This window comes from Pinus tabuliformis, chromosome J, assembly GCF_031772625.1.
Source record: "Pinus tabuliformis cultivar Carrire ecotype Pingquan chromosome J, CPIR1, whole genome shotgun sequence".
NCBI lineage: Eukaryota > Viridiplantae > Streptophyta > Pinopsida > Pinales > Pinaceae > Pinus > Pinus tabuliformis.
The window spans coordinates 432950826-432974913 of record NC_142295.1 but is presented as its reverse complement, the minus strand read 5'-3'; positions in this window follow the sequence as shown (position 1 = coordinate 432974913).

Here is a 24088-nt window from a genome sequence, read left to right as displayed (position 1 = left end):
ATAAAACGAAGAAATTGGTTATGCAACGAAATTTTATCCCACAGTAAAATGGGCCACCATCCATACCCTATTTACATACCCTATTTGCATTGGCAATACAAGATGGAAGGAATGTTCATTGAATGGATGTGAAGATTGATTTCTTAAATGGAGACTTGAAAGAGAATGTCTTCATCTCTCGGCTGAAATGCTTTGTTGTGAAGGAACAAGAACATAAGTATTTAGACTTGTCAAATCCTTATATGGCCTAAAACTAGCACCACAAGCCTGGCATGAAACATTAATTGAGAATTTTTGAAATTTAATTTCAAGCACTTTAATCTTGGTATGTAGTGTATGTAGATGATATGTTGATGATAAGGAACAATAAAGAGTTGAAGAAAGGATTTGAGATGATATATGTGGTACATCTTCACTACTACTTGGGCATTGTTGTGACTCAACATCAAAAGTACATATTCATCTCCCAAAAGAAGTACATTGGAGAATTTTTGAATAGGTTTTGCATGTCTGAATGTAACCCTCTTTCTACTTATGGAATGGAATAGAATTGGTAAATCACATAAAAATAAGGAATACATTTGAGGATGCAACCATGTATAAACAACTTGTGGGAAGTCTTATCTACCTTACCACCACCAGAATAGATATCTCATTTGTTTTTGGATTCTTTCTAGGTTTATGCAAAAATCTTGTGAAATACATTATTATACTACAAAAAGAGTTATGAAATACTTGAAGGGAACTAAAGACTTTTGACTCAAATATTCCTAGGTGGATGACTTTGTTGGGCGTGGAGCCTGATTATCTTCTGTATTCAAAGCTTGCAACCGGATGTATACGCCAGGAAAACTGTACACCCCTCCACGCGGGGGGGCTAATCCTCCCCAGCTGGGGGGTCCGGGGACCAGCGGTCCCCCGGCGAGGGTTCGGGGGCAGTGCCCCCGAAGCTAAAAATAGATGTAAAATTGCCTTGTAAAAGTCTAGTAATTTCTAGTCAATCTGGGCTGTTCATTAGGCAGATGATCTGACGATAGGAGTTATGTTTAATTTAGGGTTTTCTGCCCTAGAAGGCAACCCCTCACTATATATGAGGGAATTGTATTGCGTCTATGCATATCTGTATTCTGAGTGAGGAAGAGAGAGGAGATTGAGAGTGAAGAGGGTGTTACAACGGATCTGCTGTAGGTTGTATATCTTCAGTTCGCTGGATAATATAAAAGGAAGGACTGGATGTTTCTTCGTAGACGTAGCCCAAACTGGGTGAACCACGTATATCTGTGTCTCTCTTGTTTTATGCATTTTCTGTGTTTATATTTCTGCAATATTTTATGTGTTCCATTGCTCCGTAATATATAATTTTCTAACAACTGGTATCAGAGCCGAAGGTCTATTTGGCTGATAAACTCGCAGGAGAGAAGGGTTCCTGGTTCGAGTGGGAGTAATGGCAGAAGATGGTAGGTTTAGGGTCGAAAAATTGAACGACCAAAACTACCAGCTGTGGAAGATGCAGATGGAAGTGGTGGGCTCCAGTATTGTAGCAATAATGCTACAACTCCTGGAGCTTCCTTCTCTAATTTTATCAACCCGGTAGTTCGTAACAAACTTGGAAGCGACGGTGCTGTATGCACAAGTACTAGCTCTTGTCGCAGCTGTCACTTGGTCAGCTGGCACAAGTCCGCTAGGGCTCAAGCCAACTTCTATATGTTCTCAGAAGAATCTTTTTAAGTGATGAACGAAAGCTATCTCAAAGGAGATTAACCTACTTTGCAAGAATGAACTGAAAGCCAACAAAACATGGAAACCCTAGTAAACCCTAATTCTACCAGCTTAATCCTTATGATGCAATGGTGGGAATGCAACTTCTAAAAGTGATGCCATTACTTCTATTGAGATGAGATGCATGTGTCTAAGCTACTTTCATCTGAAGAGAACATGTTTTTGTATTTTTGCTCAAGTTGTGGGAGTTATTATGACTGTGCTTCTTACTGGGTCTTGACTGTGCAGGGGTAGATCAAGGGGAGGAAGGCTTGGAAAAGGTCAGGAGGACTCTGAGAGGGTCTAAGGGATCCCTAACATCATTCCACAGGGGTTCACAAAGTTTAGATGCCTGGCAACTGTGTTTGCAAGCTTCTACAGGATGTCTGCAGGGGATTCTACAGGAAGTTCAGGATTTCTACAGGAAGTCCCGTAATTTCTACAGGATGTTCTGCAATCGGAGTTTTGGGTGATGGATGAGTGAATGAGCTGTATGGGTGGATAGGGAGGTAGGAGGGGAGCTTGTGATGGCTTATGGACAGAGAGGTGAGATGGAGAGGGGGTGTGTAAAGCTGGTTGGTCTAGAGGAGGGTAGAGGCAATGGAAGGCCGAGAAGATAAAACAACGTGGATGATAGAAGAGTTGGGAGGCAAATGATCTAACTGGGAGATAAGTAGATGGCCTAGGCACGGCTGAGAAGGATAAGGAAATGATGGAGTGGTGTTGTGCAGTGTAAATGAAACAAATCACCCCTGTCTTGCGTATAACCGAAATGTCATCAACCTACTCTAACTGTTTTATTAGAAACCAAAGAACAGCAATGTCGTTTTTAAGGGAAAATTGTGCATGGTGCTGAAACAAAGAGTTATTTCTCAAGATCTAAATGCATGGACACTTCTACAAACAGAAATATTACGTTAAAGCTTGCATGAACATGTAAAACTGTGTTTTTGGTGGGTGGCACGGGCTGCAATTCCAATCTCTAAACAGAGGTGGAAGTGAGTGTGCAATCAACCCTTTTTTGGAGCTCTGATCACTCTAATCTCCTTACTCTAATCTAAACTATTGAAAGCAACTTTGTTCCTAAAACTAACCTACTTAACCACACCAAGAAGTTCAACTCAGCAAACTGTGTTTCCAAATTAATGTGAAGGAAAAGAAATATAATGCTGAAAGAAAAGTAACAATACAAAGAAAGGAGGCATATTGCTCTCAGGTTGGGCCCAACCCTGAGAGCTATAGCTCCTCTAGGAACTCAGAATTGAACTCAAATCTGCCTGCCTTTTATTAAAAGATAATAGTCATCAGTCTCATAACATGCCAAAAATGGCTTACAAAAAGCAAAACAGAGCTATAAATCGTAATTCAGAATCTGCAACAAAGGTTCAAAAGTTCCCATCGAAGGCTACAACCTCAATATTTATACATTATGAGGGCCAAGCTGGCCTCCTAAATTAGTGGGGCTTGGCTGACCAACTAAAAGTAAACTGCTGTTCCCTTAGAATCCGTTGGCTGCCTTCTAGCTCGGTGGTGATAGCTGTTGGAGCTCGGAGTTGGGGTGGAGATTATGAGGAAGGCCATTCAAGGCTGTGGACAACCTTCCTACAAAACCGCAATGCCACCTTGGCTGTCTCCTTGCCTTCATCTGCGTGGTTTTGCTCCATTTAATGTCAAAAAACCTGAAATAAACATGTATTAGCCACCTAGGAATAGTGACTGCCCTCCTTCCTACAAATAACATGAATATACTAAAAAAATGATGCATAAGTGATGAAAAATGAAGGGTTGAGCAAGGGTAAGTAGGTCAAATGAGCCCAAAATGTTACCAAATTTGGGGCTCATCATCACCCCCAGCTAAAATATTTGCTCATCCTTGAGCAACTAGTCCAGCTCCTCATCCTTCATATCCTTTACTGCCACCCTTACATCCCAAGCCTCTGTAGTAGTGTCCTCCTTGCTGATATGGAACCCAGCCTTTCTGTTCACCTCTTCCCACTGTTCATTATCATCTTTCTCTGTGCTGCCTTCCATCAATCCTAGCAGCAGTGGTGGGCTTAGCTTGAGGCCAATCCAGCTGGCCTGGAGGTTTTGCATGGATTTCTTATAGAGGGCCACCCGTACTAGAGCTTCCCTCATCCGAGTTGGGGTATGATACTCTCTGATTTTCAGACTGTGGGCCAATGTATTCCATCGGCGGGTGCAAGCTTGGACAGAGTTGTCTCCTAACAGTCTCTCCATGTCCTCAAAATGCGCTATGGCCTGAGCCTGCTGATCCATATATCTCAATGAAGCTTGAGGGTCGGTGGACAAATGTTGGTGTGCCGAGATTAGTGCAACTGGATCCCATGGTTCTGCTCTAATTAGCAATGGCTCATTCAGTTCTCGGTTCATGACCGCTTTGGCTTCCGCTGCTCTTTTGTCCTCATGGTTCAACCATGAGGCAAATGCCATTAATTGCATATCTCCTAAGGCCGTATTGGGATCCCATGAAATTACATTAGGCAGGGCCAAATTATGGAGGTAGAACTCCGCTAATTTGGCCTTATCCTCTGATGAGCTGGTACTGCATAATTCAGTGAATTGCTGCGGGTCTTGGAGCTGAGAGATACCCATTTGCGCCAAGGTATTGATTTGAAATCGCAGCCATTGGTCTTTCAGGTACAGGCCATAGGATTTGGCCGGCTGTCTGCATTGTATAGCATCCATGGCCCAACTGGCCATGCAGGCCAATTGTGCCTCTTTCTGCTGCAGCTGTTGTCTGAGAGCTTGCACCTCAATTTGTGCTTGCTGTTCTGCTTCCTGTAGATGCAAGGTTGGCTCCCCAAGACCGGTGTGCAGTTCCTTTTTGCCTTGCTATTCTGCTGTGGTGTCCCCGGAGGATGTACCTGTTCCTGTCCTCAGCTCCTGTAGCTGCAATCTAAGCTTTTCGTTTTCTTCCTGTAGGAACACTCGTTGGCAATTTGCCACGTGTTTAGCCATGGCTAATTCACTTCTGGCCTCCTTGAGTTGCTCCTCCAAGGGACCTATGTCCGCCACACCCTTTGACTTGGCTATTTTCATCCACGTGTGTGTACGTACTCTCTCTTCCTCCAATGCAAAGAACAGTGGCACAGTGAATTTCTGAGGTATAATTTTGCCAGCCTCTAAGAAGTTGTAATATGAACTCAGACTTGGCTGAGGGCTAGGCTCTGGAATATGCTCTTTCTCCACTTCTTTTGGTGGCTCTACTTCGCCCTCCCTCGGTGGTGATGAGGGTGCTTCTCCTTCCATCCTCTCGGTCTCCTTAAGCCGGGCTAAGGTTTCCTGTAGAGCATCCTCAGCATCCTGTAGCCGGGCTTTTGAAGCTAATTGGTCTAACTTTTCTTTCCAAGTAGTTTTCTTCGGGCTCCCCCTCTCATAGGTGACTGATATCTTTGAGGGGGACCTCTCCTTGGGCGAAGTAGGGGCATCATCTATAGTGATTGGGCTGCTAGACGGAGGCTGTGGCTTGCCCGTCTTTATTCTCACACTTCTTCGAGCTTTAAAATATAGAGGGGCCTCCCTCTTTCTCTTTTCCTTGGGCTTAGGAGGTGTACTGAGGGCGGCCAACATAGCTGCTGCCTCCCTTGCAAGAATGTCAGCTTTCTTCTCCTTGGGTTTCGCTTTCTCAGGGCTTCCTGTAGAAGGCCCTTTTTGAGCTGATTTCGGGCTTCCTGTAGAAGCCGGTTTCGGTTTTCCTGTAGGAATAGGTGGCACCACTTTAGTTTTCTTGGTTGAGGGTGTTTTACTTTTTGACTTGGTCGAGGCTGCTGTTGAGGTGCCTTTGCTGATGTGGACCTGCTCAGCCTTGTCCACTCTGCTTTGTAATCTTTTCTCTCTGGCCGTCAACATGGGTGTGTCATCCTTCTCTTTGGCACCATTTTTCTCCTGTTTCTTCTTTTGCTCTTTCTTCTGCTCCGTGGTCGTGGTCTTCTGGCATTTTTTTTTCTTCCCTGCAGGCACTGACTCCTTCTCCTCACTGCTGGATGAACCGAGCTCTTCGGTCAACATCTTTATATCACCATCCTTGGTCAAATTTCTGAAGGCTTCCCATGAGAGAGGAACCTTGTATGTGTGGAGCGCATCCTCCACGAGGAGTTTAATGAGTCCATGGTGGGCTACCTGGTCTGGTGTGCCTTCTTTCAACTTGGTGGCACATTCAATCATAGACTGTAGTAGAAAGTAGGGGATACTTAGTTTGTTTTCTACAGGTAGGTCCATCTGATGCCTTAATTCCATGAGTAACCGAAAATGGTATCCATATACAATGCTAAACCGACCTTCGCAGGTGATGTACTTCATAATCTGGAGGCTAACTTCACTCCACAATGGCAGTAAGCTAGTCCTACGAACCCCGTTTTTATCTTCTGAGAATTCCTCCTCTGGGGGGAAGAATTCCTTCTTAGCCTTCTGGCCCAATTTCCTCTCTTCTTTATCCCATGGTAATCCCATTGGGAGCTCAGTAACTCGGCTGATGAATTGTGGGGTGAGTCTGAGACTCAAACCCCTGAAGTTGACGGTGGCCAATGTTTTGGATTTCAACTTCAGAGCTTGCAAGAACTCCTCTGCCACCTCATCGTCATAGCCCTGCAACTTGTCACAGAACGACATCCATTGCGCTTGCGTGAACAGCTCCACCACCTCAGGATTTTCTCTTAGCTTTGTTGAGTCGGTTGGTTCCCTTCTGATGAACCCACCCGGCATGGTGAAAAACTGCTGCGTTAGCTGGAGGTGCCGGGTGCGGAAGAAAATTGGCCTACTGGGACAGAGCGTAGAATTATGCCTCTGCCACGCATACAATTCACGAAAACTTATCTCCCGATGAGCCTTAACATGGCTTAATTATAACTCGCATCCTGTAGGACGACAATTCATGCAAACAACAGACAATACTTGCAATTTTTTTTACGACCAGACTGTAGAACGTCGACTCTGCCACCCTCGAAACCAATTGCATGGAAGGTTCAGGCTTACCTTTTTAATCCGCCACCTTTTGACATGAGGAACCCAATTTCCTGTAGAAGGAGCTTTCCTGTAGAAGCAGCGCACGAATTCTGGAGGATACTGCAGTGGGTTTGTGCTCTCTGTGCTGCTTAACAGGCGTTCGAACGGCCGAATACTTGGAGTGTCGAGCTTCAGAGGAATCCGGATGCTCACTCAACTTTCAAACGACGATTGATAAATGCGTGGGGTGGCAATCTAGCCGATTAGATTTGAATCTGGCGGAATCCGTGGCGCGGGGGTGAGCTGTCCCTGCCGGACCGTTGGATGACATCGTCTACTCATTCTTCTGCAAGTTCCCTTACTGCCGCATCATTCCCCGCAGATCCGCCGCCGTCATTTCTGTTACAACTCGTTTCTCCCCCACTGGATGGTTCTCACGTGTCCACTACCCGTTTTTTTCACGGCCACCATTCTACACATCCGACTTAGACCAGCTGACTGGTCGACGTGGCCAGTCGAATGGCCATACGACTGCTCAACCCATTCACTTCACACTTGCAAACATTTCAAAGTAAAATTCATGCAATTCGACGGAAGAAAGGGCGAGGCACTTACCTGTGCGGCCGCGACATGATTCTTCGGGCTTTTGGACGATGATGAGTAGATTTGTTTGCTGCTGCTTGATTGCACAGGCCCGGAGGTTCCTCTTCACAGGCTGCTGATGATGAATCTTATGATTCGGCTGCATGTGCCTGCGTTATCCTTGCATGTTGCAGGTGATGGAATGGTGTACACTCTAGTTGGCTTAACTGCTACGGGACTCCTGCAGGATGTCCTGTAGCAGTTTTTCCTCCTCGGGTGCATGCTGCCCGATGAAGACAGTGGCCTCACGATCGCGCTCATAGGGCTCTTGAATAGCTGGGATGGGTATGGCATGGCATCTCAGCGTCTTTTTCATTTAAAAATTGCTTTCTCTTGGTAACTCAATGATCTGCTTTGATTGTGCAGGTATCTTCATTGCATGTCGACATGGGTGGTAGAAGGAGGTGACAACAGTGTGTGAGGGAGAAAATGGTAGCTTGCATGCGTCCATCCCGGACCTTGGTCGTTAGATCTCCTCATAAAATCAGTTCTGGGCCGTCCAAAACTTCTACAGGAAGTTTCCTGTAGAAATACAGAACTTCCTGTAGAAAGTATGTAACTTCCTGTAGAAAGTCTGTAACTTCTTGTAGAAAGTCTGTAACTTCCTGTAGAAGACTAAGCTGTGATGAAATCGTGCCCATACCTTGGAGAAGATGAGTATTCTTGGAGGAGGTGCTGGTGAGGTCTCCTAGCAGCATGATAAGGATCCTTGACTTTGAGTTGAGAGACCTCCTCTCCTTCATGGAACACCTGCAACCTGCATGCATTTCCACATTATAAACTTGCTGTCCCTGTCTTTTTTTTTCTTATTGTTTTTTCCTTTCTTTTCTCTTTTTTTTTTTTTTTTTGAAAGATAGCAGGGGCGCCTCAATGAGGTTTTCACCCTTGCCATCTGCCTTAAGCGCCTCAGAGAGGTTTTCACTCAAGGATCTTTTTCAAATCTTTTTTTTTTTTTGAAAGACAATAGGGGCGCCTCAATGAGGTTTTCACCCCTACCACCTGCCTTGGGAGCCTCAGAAAGGTTTTCACCCAAGGATCTTTTTTTTTTTTTTTTTTTAGATCTTTCAGGGTATGCCCAAAGCAGAGGCAGAACCCTTCTCTATGACCAGCACTGATTTCTCCACAGTTTTAATGAATTCTTGTCTTGAGAGAGGTTTCCTGTAGATCTTCAGTCGATGCCCATTGACAAGCATGGGGATGGCCTCCTCATCAATGGTCCGAATAAGAACAGATCCATTGTCATGACATTTTTCCACTGCATATGGTCCCAGCCATCTGGTTCTCAGCTTTCCCTTGAAATCTTTATGCCTGGAATCATACAACAGCGCCCAATCTCCTGGCTGGAATTGCTTGTCATTGAGGTGTTGGTCATGCCACACCTTCCTCTGAAGTTGAACCACTTCTGAGTGAAGGAGGGCCTGCATTCGGTGCTCGTCCAGTCCATTCAGCTGCAATAAACTTTCTTGTTGTGCATGGCTGAGATCTAGGTCCAGCTGAGCTGCCAACTTCAAAGTGTTGTATTCAAATTCAATTGACAGCAAAGCTCTCTTCTCATAGACCAGCTCATAAGGGGTGAAGCTCATAAGGGGTGAAGCCGGTTGTGGTCTTCCAAGTGGTGTTGTAAGCCCATGTGGCCTCAACCAAGCGATCTGCCCAATCTTTCCTACTGCTGCTCACCACGTTAGTCAAAATCCCTTCCAATGCTCTGTTGGTGACTTCCACTTGCCCATTTGCCTGAGGATGATAGGGGGTGGAAGTCCTATGCTTGATTTTGTGATGAGCTAGTAGGTCTTCAATTAAGTTGGATGTGAACTGGCTTCCTTGATCGGTGACTAGCTCTCTTGGGTAGCCAAACTTGTAGAAGATGTTTTCCCTTAAGAACTCAACTACCTTTTCTTCTGTTGCTGCTTTGATTGCCTTGGTTTCTGCCCACTTTGTCAGGTAGTCGGTGCACACAATGATGTAAGATCTCTGCCTCAAAGGAGGCTTGATGGGACCCACAAAATCCATACCCCACTTCTCAAATGGCTCAAGAGTCACTTGAGGTTGGAGAGGCATCTCATCCCTTTGAGTCGGTTTCCCCATTCTTTGGCATCGGTCACATTGGCTAATATATCTTCTGACATCTTGATGAAGTGTGGGCCAATAGTAGCCTGCCTGCAGGATTTTGAAGGCAGTCCTCTTTGCTGCAAAATGTCCTCCACAAGGCCCATCATGACAGGTGAGGAGGATATCAAAGACTTCCTCCTCCCTTACACAACGCCTTAAGATCTGATCAGGGCCAATCTTGAACAGGTTGCCCCCGATCCAAGTAAATGAGGCACTTTTTCTGATGATTCTGCTCTTCTCTCTTGAGGATAGGTGCGGAGGGAACTGTGCTGAAACAAGGTAGTTTGCTATATCAGCAAACCATGGAGAGAGTACTGAAATAGCAAACAGATGTTCATCGGGCATCTGGTCATCCACTGTTCCATCCTCATCTGCAGATAAATCCAATCTAGATAAAAAGTCAGCAACAACATTTTCTTTACCTAGTTTGTCAACAATAGTCAAATCAAATTGCTGCAACAAAAGTAACCATCTAATAATACGAGCATTCACATCTGGTTTATTCATTAAATATCTAATTACAGCATGATCAGTATGTACAAATTTTTGATAGCCCGTGACATAATGTCGGAACTTGTTCAGTGCATGGACCACAGCCAAGAATTCTTTCTCGGTTACAGTGTAATTCAGTTCAGCTTTGGATAAGTTTTTGCTAACAAAGTAAATGGCATACAGAAGTTTTTGTTCAACTTGTCCTAAGGCTGCCCCTATGGCTTTGTTCGAGGCATCAGTGTGGATGTGGAAAGGTAGGGCCCAGTTTGGACCTCTCAAGGTTGGGGCAGACACCAACTTGTCCTTTAATTCATTCAAAGCCCTCTGACAATCGTCAGTCCATTTAAACTCCACATCTTTTGCCAACAGGCCAAACAATGGTGATCCGGATTTAAATAGGAACGCAATAGATTACAGAGATAACCATAAATACAGAGATGCGATAACCATAAAAACAGAGATGCAGCGGAAATAATACTTCATTTCATTACTGTAAATACTGAAATATGTTTACAAACAGAAATGGAAAGAAACCAGCTAGGGCGATGGTAGCTTATCTCTGAGAAGAGATGTGGCGGCTACATGCCTCTGAACTGTTCCGAACTGTATTACAATGAGGCTCGAAGGCCTATTTATTGTTGAGAAACAATGGAAAACCCTTCACATCCCGAAACCTAACCCTAGAAGATGAAACGCCAAATTGTGGGCCCCGTTTGGGTAAATTGGTACATCAATTTCCCGGGGTCGTAACTTTGGCATACGATCTTCGTTTGACGCGTACAATAGCTCGTTAGAAAGATCTATCCGAGCACTACCACTTTGGGAAGGGCAACATCGGTCTATAGACCCATGTTGCCCCCAGATTCCCAAAAAAACATCGTTTAGGGCCTCAAAACGGCTCCGGAAGTTCAGGACCCGAAAAACTGCTAAAAATAGTAAGTTGTGCTACAATTAAGGAAACTGAAAATGCTGAAAGAGACAGTTGTGGGGGTCCAAATGGGTTGGTGGGTGGCCACCAACATCCACCTGGATCATTCCTCCCCCTTAGGAAGCAATGGTCCCCATTGCGTTGAGTTCCTCCATCTGCTGAACTTGTCCTGCAATCTCTGATGTGTCCAGTGATGGTGGGAAGCATGGTCGACGATGGTCCACATTGAACATTTGGTGCAGGCGAAGGAATGGAGGAATTATGTGCTCCAAAGCATTGTTCCCCATAGCCTTGGTACTGCTATAAGGACCATGTCGGTGTGGTCTGAGCTTCTGATGGGTTCTGGTAAGGCGTTCTTTCTGTCGATGCAACCAGACTTTGTTGCCCACCTGAAACTTATGTGGTACCCCTGTGGGTGAGGAGAAGTTGTTCCTGTGTTCTGTCATGACCGTATCCTTTTGCTGCTGCTGCTGCATGGAGGAACCCTTTGCAGGGGTCATGGGTGTAGAAACGATCTTCCCCTTATTTTGGGAGTGAACCAGACAAATGAATTTCCTGGTCTGTGATATGAGTTTGCTGCCTTTCTTGGTAGTGATCAAGGATGTGGCAGTAGGTGGGGCTACCTCTGGTATCCTGTATAATGAATTGTTCAAAGAAATAATGACAGCACGAGGCCTTGACTCATACACAGCATGTCGCCTCCATAAGTATGGCTGGCCTAATAATACATCACAAACATCCAGAGGTGTAACATCACACAATACCTCGTCTGTGAATGGTTTGATGCTGTAGGGAAGGCGGCACTGCTGGCGAACTTTCAGATCTCGTCCTTCATGAAGCCACCCGATACTGTACGGCTGTGGGTGTGGTGTAGTCGGTAGGCCCAACCGCTTCACGACCTCTGCTGAAACCAGGTTCTTTTGGCTACCACTGTCGACAATGAATCGCAGCGGTGAACCCTTCACCCACATCTGTGAGTGGAAAAGACGCTCCCCCTCCTCTGGATCTTCGGGCTCATTTTTCTTGATCTTGGCGGTGGCAACAGTGGCACTGGGATCCGCATCAATGATCTGCTTCCCTTTACCATTCCCCTTGTCGAGTTCTGGCTCAGGGTCGGAACATGCATCTGATTCGGAAGCCTTCAACTCGGCCACCAGCGACTGCTTGGTCCGACACTCACTTGTGTTATGAGTGGGACTCTTGTGGAACTCACACCACTTTCCTGTGTCCTTCTTCGGCTTCGTGGTGTTGTTCTTTTCTTGCGGCTTCGACGGGTTGTCTTGGGTCACCCCGCCTTGGCTTTGTCCTTTGGGCTTTGGATTTGCAGATCCAAAGTCTCGCTTCTTCTGTTTGAACTTTTGCTCGATTTTGACAGCGTATCGGTATGCTGTGCCAAGTGAGGAGATGTTCAAGAACACCATCTCTTCCTGGATGTATCTGTGCAGGCAGCCACGGTATTTGAGTACCAGATGCAGCTCAGAATCTTTGATACCCAACTGTGTGCGAAGGGTATGAAAAATGTTTGTGAACTCTGGCACATCTTGGTCTCGTCCCTGCCGCAGTGTGGTCCATTTGATGTATTTGTCCTCATAGCTTCCGACAGGGTAATACTGCTCCTTGATGGCATCCCGAAAGTCATTCCAAGTGGGTGCGGCTGAAAATAGTGAGCCTGTACTTTCATCCTTCTGCTCGCAGTAGGTTCCCACCAGTCCTTGACGTGGGGGGCTGCTTTGAGAAGAGCGAAAACAATCTTTTCCCGACTTGAAAATTCATGAACAGAAAAATACCCATCTAGCAGATTTAACCATTTATCTACGGCATCTGCGTCTATTTGACCCTCGAAGATGGGGATTTCAAAATTAACTTGTACCTTGAAGGGTGTGGCGTTTCCAGAGTCGCTTTTGGAAGCCGATGCGTCGCCTCTGGGTAGCCGCTGAAGAATCTGCGCAAAGCTATCCATCATCGCGTTCCTTTGCCGCTCGAGTGCTTCTTCGAGCAAGATTTTGATAGGATCTCCTGCCCCCTCGTCTTTCTTCTCATCCGCCATGGGAGGCCGTCGGGATTTGCGAGGCTGGTCTTGCAAAGGTTCGACCAGTTCAAGCCCTAACTCCTTATATCCCGACCTCGTTGGGGACATGCAAAGAAAAACAGAGAAAAAGCAGACCGCTCTGATACCACTGATCCGGATTTAAATAGGAACGCAATAGATTACAGAGATAACCATAAATACAGAGATGCGATAACCATAAAAACAGAGATGCAGCGGAAATAATACTTCATTTCATTACTGTAAATACTGAAATATGTTTACAAACAGAAATGGAAAGAAACCAGCTAGGGCGATGGTAGCTTATCTCTGAGAAGAGATGTGGCGGCTACATGCCTCTGAACTGTTCCGAACTGTATTACAATGAGGCTCGAAGGCCTATTTATTGTTGAGAAACAATGGAAAACCCTTCACATCCCGAAACCTAACCCTAGAAGATGAAACGCCAAATTGTGGGCCCCGTTTGGGTAAATTGGTACATCAATTTCCGGGGTCGTAACTTTGGCATACGATCTTCGTTTGACGCGTACAATAGCTCGTTAGAAAGATCTATCCGAGCACTACCACTTTGGGAAGGGCAACATCGGTCTATAGACCCATGTTGCCCCCAGATTCCCAAAAAAACATCGTTTAGGGCCTCAAAACGGCTCCGGAAGTTCAGGACCCGAAAAACTGCTAAAAATAGTAAGTTGTGCTACAATTAAGGAAACTGAAAATGCTGAAAGAGACAGTTGTGGGGGTCCAAATGGGTTGGTGGGTGGCCACCAACATCCACCTGGATCAAATGGCGAGGCCAGCTTGCTGAAGTCTTTAATGAATCTCCTGTAATACCCTGCTAATCCTAAGAAACTCCGAACATCCCTTACCTTTTGAGGAGGTGGAACCTGCTTGATGAGAGCAATTTTGTTAGGATCCACCTGTAACCCTTGGCAAGAAATGGTATGGCCTAGCACGGTCCCTTCAGTCATAAGGAATTCACATTTTTCAGGACTAAGGGACAGGTTCATCTCAATGCATTTGGTTAGGACTCTTCCCAGATTGGATAATGCTTCCTGGAAGTTGGACCCATAAGGAGTGAAGTCATCCATATAGATTTTCACCGCATCATGGACCAGTTCCGAGAAGATGCTCAAGACGGCTCTCTGGAAGGTAGCAGGAGCATTGCACAGACCAAAGGGAAGAACTCGGTAGGCAAAGGTACCCCAAGGACAAGTGAAGGTGGTCTTATCTTGGTCTTCCGGGCTGATTTGGATTTGGTTGTACCCGCTAAACCCATCCAGGAAAGAGAAAAACTTCTTTCCTGCCAATCCATCCAACACTTGATCAATGAAAGGTAGAGGGAAATGGTCTTTCTTGGTAGCTTTGTTCAGTTCTCGGTAGTCCACACAGATTCTCCACTTCCCATTTTTCTTGGGAACCAACACCAGAGGGGACACCCATTCGCTATCCGAGATGGGGTAGATGAATCCGACATCCAACAGTTTTTGCAATTCTTCCTTGACAATGTCCTTAAGGGCTGGATTCATCCTCCTCTGGGGTTGCCTAACCGGTTTACAATCCTCCTTGATGTAAATGTGATGGGTACAGACCGAAGGATGGACTCCTTTCATCTCCTTATAGCTCCAAGCAAAAGCATCTAGATGACTGGCCAACAGACTACACAACTCCTTTTCCTGAAAAGGAGATAGGGATGAGCTGATCTTTAACGTCCTCTCAGGGCCGAACTCCACATTCTTGACTCTGGGAGTGACAGGGTTGGTTGCACAAAGGTCCACTAAGGTGCTGGCTTGGGCATCCTCCACCAATTCCTCTAAGGTCAGTGCACTGGGAGGTGGATTCTGGATCAAGGTCTCAATCAAGTCATCCTCGGTTGGGGGGTCTCTTCTAGTGGTGTCTAGGGTGCACAAAGGTGCTGAGTACACCTCGTCCTCTTCTCCTTCCTCCAACTAAAGTGGTAAGTCATGCTCTAATGAGGGTTGGGCAGGAGGGTATAGGACCAGCTGCTTGGACATAGGACCATTTTTGATGGTCATGTTTCCTGCACGGCAACTTATGTAAGCATCTGCAGTGGCTAACCAAGGCCTTCCCAAAATGAGAGGGTATCCAGTAAGCTTTGCCTTTGGTTGCAGAACTAAGAAATCTGCAGGATATTCCCAAGAGTCAACAGAGACCAAGACATCCTCCACAATCCCTTCGAGAGTCACGGTGGAGCGATCTGCTAGTTGTAGGACTGTCGAGGTCTTCCTCAAGGAACCCTGAAGGTTGAGTTTGAGCATGGTATCCCTGGTCATCACATTAATGGCAGCCCCCAGATCAATCAAGGTGTGAGGTATGATGGTGCCATTGATGTGGACATCTACTACAGGACTCCCAGGATCTAGATACTTTGGGCAGATGACTTGTCCCAACATAAGGTCAGACAGCTGTCCTAAGACATTGATGGTTGAAGCATCTCTCTTTCGCCTGCCTGGGTGTCTGAAACACTTTTCCTTAACCAGTTTGTTGTATATCGGTACATCTTTGATGGCTTGGAGAAGTGGTATTTTCACACACAACTGCTTGAGCTCTCCCAGAATCTCATCCTCCTCTGGGTTGGGTTGTGTGGTGGCTGTTAGTCTCTCAGGAAAGGGTGGAATATCCTTTGGTTCACTTTCCTGTTTGTCTTCCTCGTCCTCTGGGGGAGGAGGTTGGCGATCCGGAAGAGTCTTTCAGATCGCAGATTGATCTCCTGGATCTCCACAGCATAGGTAGGGCATGATGTTTCCCCAGTGTATACCTGCTGGGCCTGTCTGTTGTTGGGGTTTGGGTTCGGTTGAGCAGGCATTTGAGGTTGCCTTGGAGGAGCAGGAGGTAATGGTTGAGGTTGAACTGGTGGTGGAGGAAAAATGGCGGGAGGAATGTTGTACTAGGGCCTCCACCCTGATTGAGGTGCATTCCACTGAGGCTGTGGCTGGGCATGTGAGTGATAAGAATGAGTAGTGGGTTGAGTATGGTACTGAGGTGGATAAGACCATGGAGGGGGCACAGACCAGGAAGGATGAGCAGGGGTGTTATCACTAGAATCTATAGTTCATGTATATGTTAATTGTCCATAAGTTTTTATAAAGTCTTGAGGTCTTGTAAATAGGTTTGTTAGCTTATGTCAATTTCAAAATTTGAAATTCAAGAGTTATGGATGAAATTCGTGTAAAGGCAAGGGTATTAGTCATCCTCCATCATTGTTAGTTATGTCATGTCATGTCATTGGTACTTGCGCAGTTTCGCAGCGCGGGTATGATTGGTCAGTTCTGCTGCGAAATAATGTTTGCGTGTTTTCGTAGCGCCCCGTTTGTCAGCGATTTCGTAGCGCATTCCCTTAAATTTGAACTGCCCGCGCTACGAAATCGGGGTTTCAGGCTTTTGTGCAGCGTTTTTCCCTGAATGTCTAATCCGAGAAGTAGCGAGTCACGAATCCGGTCATGATTGTTTCTTCACACCATTTCTATGTCATGATTAGCCATTACTTTGCCATCAGGTCCGAAGTCATAGAGTTAGGTGTCAGTTTGGAGGACGTTATAGAAGATGGTCATTCCATAATGTGTTCTTCATAACATATGAATGTTTTTTCTCTATGAAAAGCTTGAGCTTTATTCTAAACAGACTACTGCAAGCGAGCCTGATCTCTACAGCTAAAGAGTGTTGTATTGCTGCAAACCACCGTCATTCCCTTGTGTAGAATTGCGCAAAGAAGCATGGAAAGAAAGGAGCACCGTTCGGGTAAATGTGTGAGAACTAGAGGCCAGCTAAGCAAAGAAAAAAGAAAGTCAGCCCCTGTGGAAGAGAGTCCTGTTTCTAAGGGTAGTTTAAATGACTTGTTGGAAGCCATTGAATTAGAACAAGAGCATCCAATTCAAATTGAACCACTTGAAATTGAGCAAGATCAATTGGTATCACCAATGCATATTGATCTAACACAATCTTCACCTGAAAGTTCTAAGAAGTCAAAGGCTTCTAAAAAGTTAAAGTTTGAAGAACCAGGTGAAGAGTATGCCTTTAAACCTCGCAGGCCAATGACTAGAAGGCAAATGAAAGAAGTAGAAAAGGCTCAAAAAGAGAAAGTACTTTCAGAGATGCCTAGGACAGAGGCACTTGAAATTTTCTCTGAAATAGCCCAAGCAGCTAAAAACAAGAACAAGGACAATAAGGTGGTTATTAGTCAAAGTGGAAATGTGATTGCCATTAAGAAACAAGCTGGAGCAAGTAAGGAAATACCTCAGGTTCAAAATGTTTTTAAAGAAAAGGCAGTAAGATACACAAGCTATAAGAAAGCTGTAATGAAAGGTAAAACAAGCTTGATCAGTCAAGCTAGTTTAGTATCAGATGCTTATGTATGGACAGTGCCTGCTCTGAAGCAGGCAAAGGTTATGAAACAAATGAATGCAGGTCTAAAAGCCGAGAACAAGAAGTTGAAGGAAGAAGTCATCAGCCTGAAAGAGAAGCTAGACAAGCTAGCTAAATGATTCAAAGAGGAATGTGTTTTTTCAAATTTTGATATATTTTGAGGCCACCGTCTTTTTAAAACTTTTTGAGACTTTTTGATGTCTTCACACCTGTATAGAATGACTGAAGAAATCACAGACTTGAGTTATTGTTGTTTCAAGGTTCATGTATTTAATTTTGATGACCTACAGTAGTTTCGTAGCGCGCTACGAAACTGCTGTAGATGACTGGTTATGTTGAAAACTTGAGTTGGAATGCTGAGGTCAGCAAATATTTAAAGAGATGATTTAATGCCAGCATGGAGGTTATGGGAGAATCAGTTAGATAGTTAAAAAGGAGGCCAGGTGTAAATATTCGAATAAAGGTAAAGTAAAGTTTTGTCTTTTGTTGAAAGTCACTTTATCTCCGAATTTTTAGGGTTTTGATAGAGCTGCTGAGGTGTTAAGTGATACACTTGTCTAGTTATGGGATAGCCAGATCATGAGTTTTCTTCAGTCACACGGGACTATCCAAGGATTAAATGGCTTGAAGATGGATCATTAATATATGAACACCGATGGGAGGCAGCAACCGAGAATATAGGCTTCATTTTCTTATTGGTTGTTGAATCATCTATGCATCAGGTATTCGGAGTTGTTCATACATTGAATCTGCTTTCAGTTTGGGTGTGGTTATTATTGTAATGCTACAGGTGGCAAGCTCCAAGAATGCAGCAAAGTATACGAGGAGAAAGACTTAAAGTGCCAATATGATGGAATCCTCTGTTTTCGTAGCACCATATCTCTTGTAATCAATCAGTTTGTTTATGATATAGTTAAGGTCATTAATGTCAGAATTCCGAGCTCCCTTCATGCTTGTTGAGGAGTCTCGTGCAGTAGTGTTTTGATAAGCTATATATAGGAATAACTTTTATGTAAAAAGGTTGGATACTTAATAGAAAAACAGTGTTGTTTTGGGCCATTGTAAGACCTTTTTTGACAGTAATAGTAAAACAGAGTTATTCTCTTCTCAAGATTCTCGAAGGATTGTCATGATCAAATGTAGTGATGATGTGTGGTACTTTATGTTATTTTATGGTTTTGTTGTATGCAATCACTCAGAATTCATAAATATATGCTCTGACTTCCTGTGTATACAGCAAGCTATGTTTTGGTGAAATATGTTTGACATGTAATGCTAAGAGCCTTGATTTCTATGAGGTCACTGTGTTTTCCTTGTTTACTTGATATTATAGACTCCATAGCCCAATGAGAGCTAGTTTGATGTGTTTCCAACCAGTTATGCTTTCATAAGTAAATAAAGAGTTAGCCATCTAGTGTTTGAAGGATTTTGTCAAGAGTTGTGAGAGAGCCCTCTCTGATTAGGAAGGCTAATTCCTAATCTAAAGTATGGTCTGAAACAGTTACATGAGACCTTGCTTGGTTGCAGTCCCTAGTACTGGTTTTGTGATAACATTTTGGTGCGTCTACCGGGAGCTTAAGATTGAATTTCTGAAGGTAGCAGGAGTTCAAATGATTTTCGAGGCTGCATTCTACCTTGGTGACTCCATTTGTTATTTTAAAGTTTAAAGGTGGCTTCGAAAGGAAGGTACACAAGGAGTAACCCTGATCCAAATCCACCTAGTCCTGTGGAAAATCCGAATATCATCTCAAGGAGTAAACAAAGATTCTCTGACATACCAGGTACTTCAAGTATTTCAAAGTCATTATTTACTGAGTTTTCTAGAAGTCCTGAGAATAAACTTGTTGATGATAAAGTTCAAGAAGTCATATTAAGGTCTGAAAATGAAGAAGAATTAATTGGTATCATTTTGGATCTACAAAAGAGAGGTATTGATACCTCTTCTCTAATTTCACATAAAGATAAAGAGGAGTTTTGGGAAATTGTTTCTTCTGAGCTATTATTAGAGAAAGAAGATTTAAAACAGCTCAAGGAGCTTGACCCTTTTGAAATTTTGCTCAACTCAAAGATTGGTTTACCTCTTCCAAATTGGAGTTCTTTTGTTAGTGGTCTACAAAGTCCTAATAGTCCTTTTCGTACTCATATTTTGTCCTCTGCTTCTGCAAGTCCAAATAGCCCTCAACCCACATTTCATACTAGTTCTGGTCATAACATACCTATTGTCACTCTTCCTCCTTTCATTATGGCCGTACCTGCTAGGTATGCTCCTTTGGCTCTTCCTGCTGTTCTGCATGATTTACCAAATAAATATGCTGCTAGGATCCCAACATGGGGAGGAGAGATGAGGACATTACAGCTGAAGAGCATGTGGATAGATTCAATGACTTTATTGATAGATATGCAGTGGATGATGAAGATGTCAAATTGAGATTGTTTGCTCAGTCTTTCATTGGAGAGGTTAGGAAATGGTTCAAGGCCTTGGGAGCTGGTAGCATTCACAGTTGGGTTGAGTTTGAAGATAGCTTTCTGAGGAAGTGGGGAAATAGAACTAATCCAGTTCAGGCCCTCACTGAATACAATAATTTAAGAAGAATTCCAGATGAGACTATTCAAAATTTTTCTAAGAGGTTTAACAAGATTTATAATTCCATTCCAGCTCACTTGAAACCTCCTGGAGCTTTAGCACAATTAAGATATGCTGAGTCTTTTGATTCTGACTTCTCTCTTTTACTCAGAGAAAGAGAGTCTGCTACATTGGCTGACATGCAAAATGATGCTATCAAAGTAGAGGTGAATATACTGGCTGCTAAAAAGTCTAAGATGGCTAAGACCAAGATAAAGGAAGAGGAAAGGCCTTCTACTTCTGCTCAAGAGGATAAAGTTGAAACCATGATAAAGACTATGGAAAAATTGATGGACCAATTAGCACTTGGGAATACTGCTGCTCCTCAAGCACAACAAGAACCTCGGTTCAGAAATCCCCAGTTTAGAAGGCCACAAAATCAACAAAGGCCAAGGGAGAATAGAAATCAACAAGCTGATCCCCCTGTTAGACCTCCGTTTCAGCAAAATATGGTAGATGGAGAAGAAGAATCTGAGGATCCTGAAGAATCTATTCATTGTCTTGGTGAAGAAGATTCAGAGATCTTTCTAACAAAAGAGGAACATGATGAGTCTAGTCAACAAAAAGTTGAAGAAGAACCTTCAGATTTCCTAAAGGGTTATCAGCATGCCATATTTGAAATTCAAAAGCAATATAACCTCAGAAATCGAGATGTCCCCATTACAGCAAATAAGGGTCAGCCTAAGAAGAATATTCCAAAAGCAGTGGAAGACAAAAAAGAAAAGCCAAAACAAGCTGAAGAAAAAGGTGATGCTCCTATTGAAAAGAAAGAGAATCAAGCTCTTGTTCTTCCTAAGGAAGTTGAGAAGTCTACTCCAGGATTCAATATAGAAAATGAGATTTCTAAAATTAAAATATCAGTCCCATTTAATGAACTTTTGAAAGTAAACAAGTATAGAAGCAAGATTGTGGAAATGCTTAATTCTCCCCCGGGAGGAGCTGATATTTTAAATTTGCAAGAAGACAATCCTATCATTTGTTTGGGCCCAAGGCTTGAAGATGAGCAGAATGATGAATTTCCTCCTTTTTATATAAGCATCAATATACATGAAATGACTCTTCATAATGCCATGTTGGACTCAGGAGCATCTCATAATCTTATGCCCAAAGTCATTATGGAAAGGTTAGGATTGGAAGTGACCAGACCTTATAAAGATTTATTTTCTTTTGATTCTAAGAGGGTGCATTGTATTGGGTTAATTAAGGATGTTGTTGTGGCTCTTACACAAATCCCAGCCAAAACCACTGTCATGGATATTGTTGTGGCTGATGTTCCACCTAAATTTGGAATATTACTTTCAAGATCATGGGCAGCTAAAATTAAGGGTACTATGCAAATGGATTTGACTTATGCTACTATTCCAGTATTTGGAGAGCAGAGAAGGTTATACCGGGAAACAAGGATGGCATATATGGTGAGTAGTAAGGATAAACCACAGAATTTTCCTATCTATTCTTGTGATACAGGCTTGGGATCAGCCATTCTATTTAATGAATCAGTGGGAGAAGAATCACAGAAAGAAAAAGCAGAAAATCAGTGTGAAGAGTTGCAGCAAAGTAATGAAGAAGACATTTCTGGTTGCTGGTCTTTGTATTTTGATGGAGCAGCAGGGAAGGAAGGAGCTGGCACTGGAATTTGGATCATGAGTCCAGCTGATGAGAGTAAGTTTCTGTCTTATAAGCTCAATTTTGATTGCACAAATAACATGGCCGAGTATGAGTCCTTGGTTTTAGGCCTACAAAATTTGATTGAGTTCAAGGCAAAAAACATTGCTGTTTATGGGGACTCTGAGCTAGTTATAAAGCAAGTTCAAGGTGTTTATCAAACAAAAGATGCAAGAATGAGAGCTTATAGGAATTTGGTGTTAGAATTGTTGGAAAAGTTTCAATCATACACTTTCAATGTCATAACCAGAGAGCAGAATTCCATGGCAGATTCTCTTGCTGTAGCAGCTAGTCTTTTTGTCATTCCTAAACATGCTTCTGACAGTTATGAAGTCAAAGTCCGCCATAGGCCAGTAATCCCTGATAATATATTAAATTGGCAAGTCTTTGAAGATGACCAGCAGGTGAAAAGTTTCATAGAATTGAAAGGAGAATTTGAGCATTGTCAAATTGATCAGCAAAACATGTTAGTTGAAACAAAAGAAAAGTCTGAGGTATTACAGCTCCAAAATAATCTCATCCCTAAAGGTCTTATTCCACTTGAGAAGCTTTTTGATCAGAATGATGTTTAAGGCACCAAGGTTGCAAGCAAATGAAGAGGAGATAGAAAACTGCAATCTAGGTGATTTAGTAGCGCCTAAATTGATCAAAATTTCAAAATTTTTATCAGCTGATCTAAAGGTTAAGTACATTGATCTGATGAAGAAGTTTATTGATGTGTTTGCTTGGAATTATACTGATCTCAAACAATATGATTCCTCAGTTATACAACATACAATCCCCATCAAGCCAAATGAGAAACCTTTTAAGCAAAAATTGAGAAGAATAAATCCTCTGCTAATGCCATTAATTGAGAAAGAAGTCAAGAAGCTGTTTGATGCAAAGATCATTGTTCCTATCAGATTTTCAAATTGGTTAGCCAACTTGGTTCCAGTGAGGAAAAAGAACGGAGAAATAAGGATTTGCATAGACTTTAGGAATTTGAACAAGGCTTCACTCAAGGACAATTATCCTCTTCCTAAAATGGATCTCATGTTGCAGAATATTGTAGGTTCTCAAAGAATGTCAATGTTAGATGGCTTTTCAGGATACAACCAAATCCTTGTTCATCCAGAGGATCAGGAGAAGACAGCCTTTACTACACCATGGGGCACCTTTATGTATGCTAAGATGCCTTTTGGCCTCATGAATGCAGGGGCGACTTTCCAAAGGGCTATGGACATTGCTTTTGCAGAGGAGAAAGATAAATCAGTTGTGGTATACCTTGATGATATCACAGTATTTTCAAAGAGAGAGGAAGATCATTTAAAGCATCTGGAAAAGATATTATTGAAGTGTAGAAGGTTCGGCATTTCTTTGAATCCAACTAAAAGTATCTTTGCTTTGACTTCTGGTAAGTTGCTTGGGCATATCATTTCTCAAGAAGGCATTAAAATAGATCCAAATAGAGTTAGTGCTATTTCAAGGCTGGATTTGCCAAGGAGTAAGAAAGAAGTTCAGTCTTTTCTTGGTAAAGTCAATTTTGTTAGGAGGTTCATTCCTAACTTTGCAGAGGTGGTTAAGCACATCACAAAAATGCTAAAGAAGGGAGCAGACTTTAGGTGGACAGCTGAGGCAAGAAAGTCATTTGAAGAAATTAAAAAAGCACTCACTCAAGCACCGGTTCTTATTAGTCCTGATTTCTCCAAGGAATTTTTAATATTCACTTATGCCTCTGAAGATACAATCGCTGGAGTTCTTTTACAGAAAGGGAATCAAGGTATTGAGCAGCCTATCTCATTATTTAGTAAAACATTGGCAAATGCTGAATTAAAGTATAACATTTTAGAAAAGCAAGCATATGCTTTGGTAAAGGCAATCAAAGATTTTAGAATCTATGTGCTTCATTCTCATATTATTGCATTTGTGCCAAGTGCTGTTATTAAAGAAATTCTCACACAAGCAGACCCGGATGGTAAAAGAGGGAAATGGATAGCCAAATTGTTGGAATATGATATTGAAATTAAGCCAACTAAATTGGTGAAGGGTCAAGGGTTAGCAGAGTTGCTAACTCACTCAAATCTAGACTGCAGTGACATTAATTTTAATGCAGAAATATCAGAAATTTTTGAAGAAGAGGAAGAGTTGGTTCAAATCAATGAAAAATTTCTGATATCTGAATGTATAAGGATGTCTCATTTGTACTACAGCACAACAGAGCCCCTGACAATCTTCCCAAGTCTAGAGCTCGTTTCATCAAGCTGAAATCTCTTAAATATTTTGTTTATGAACAGAATTTATTTTGGAAGGATGCTGGAGGGATTCTACTAAGTTGCTTGATTGAAGAGGAGTCTGATAGGGTGATTGAAGAATTTCATAAAGGAGACTGTGGAGGTCACCATTATTGGAAGGCGACTGCTAATAAAATATTGAGAGCCGGGTATTTTTGGCCCACCATGTTCAAAGATATTTACAAAAAGGTTGCAGCCTGTCATGAATGTCA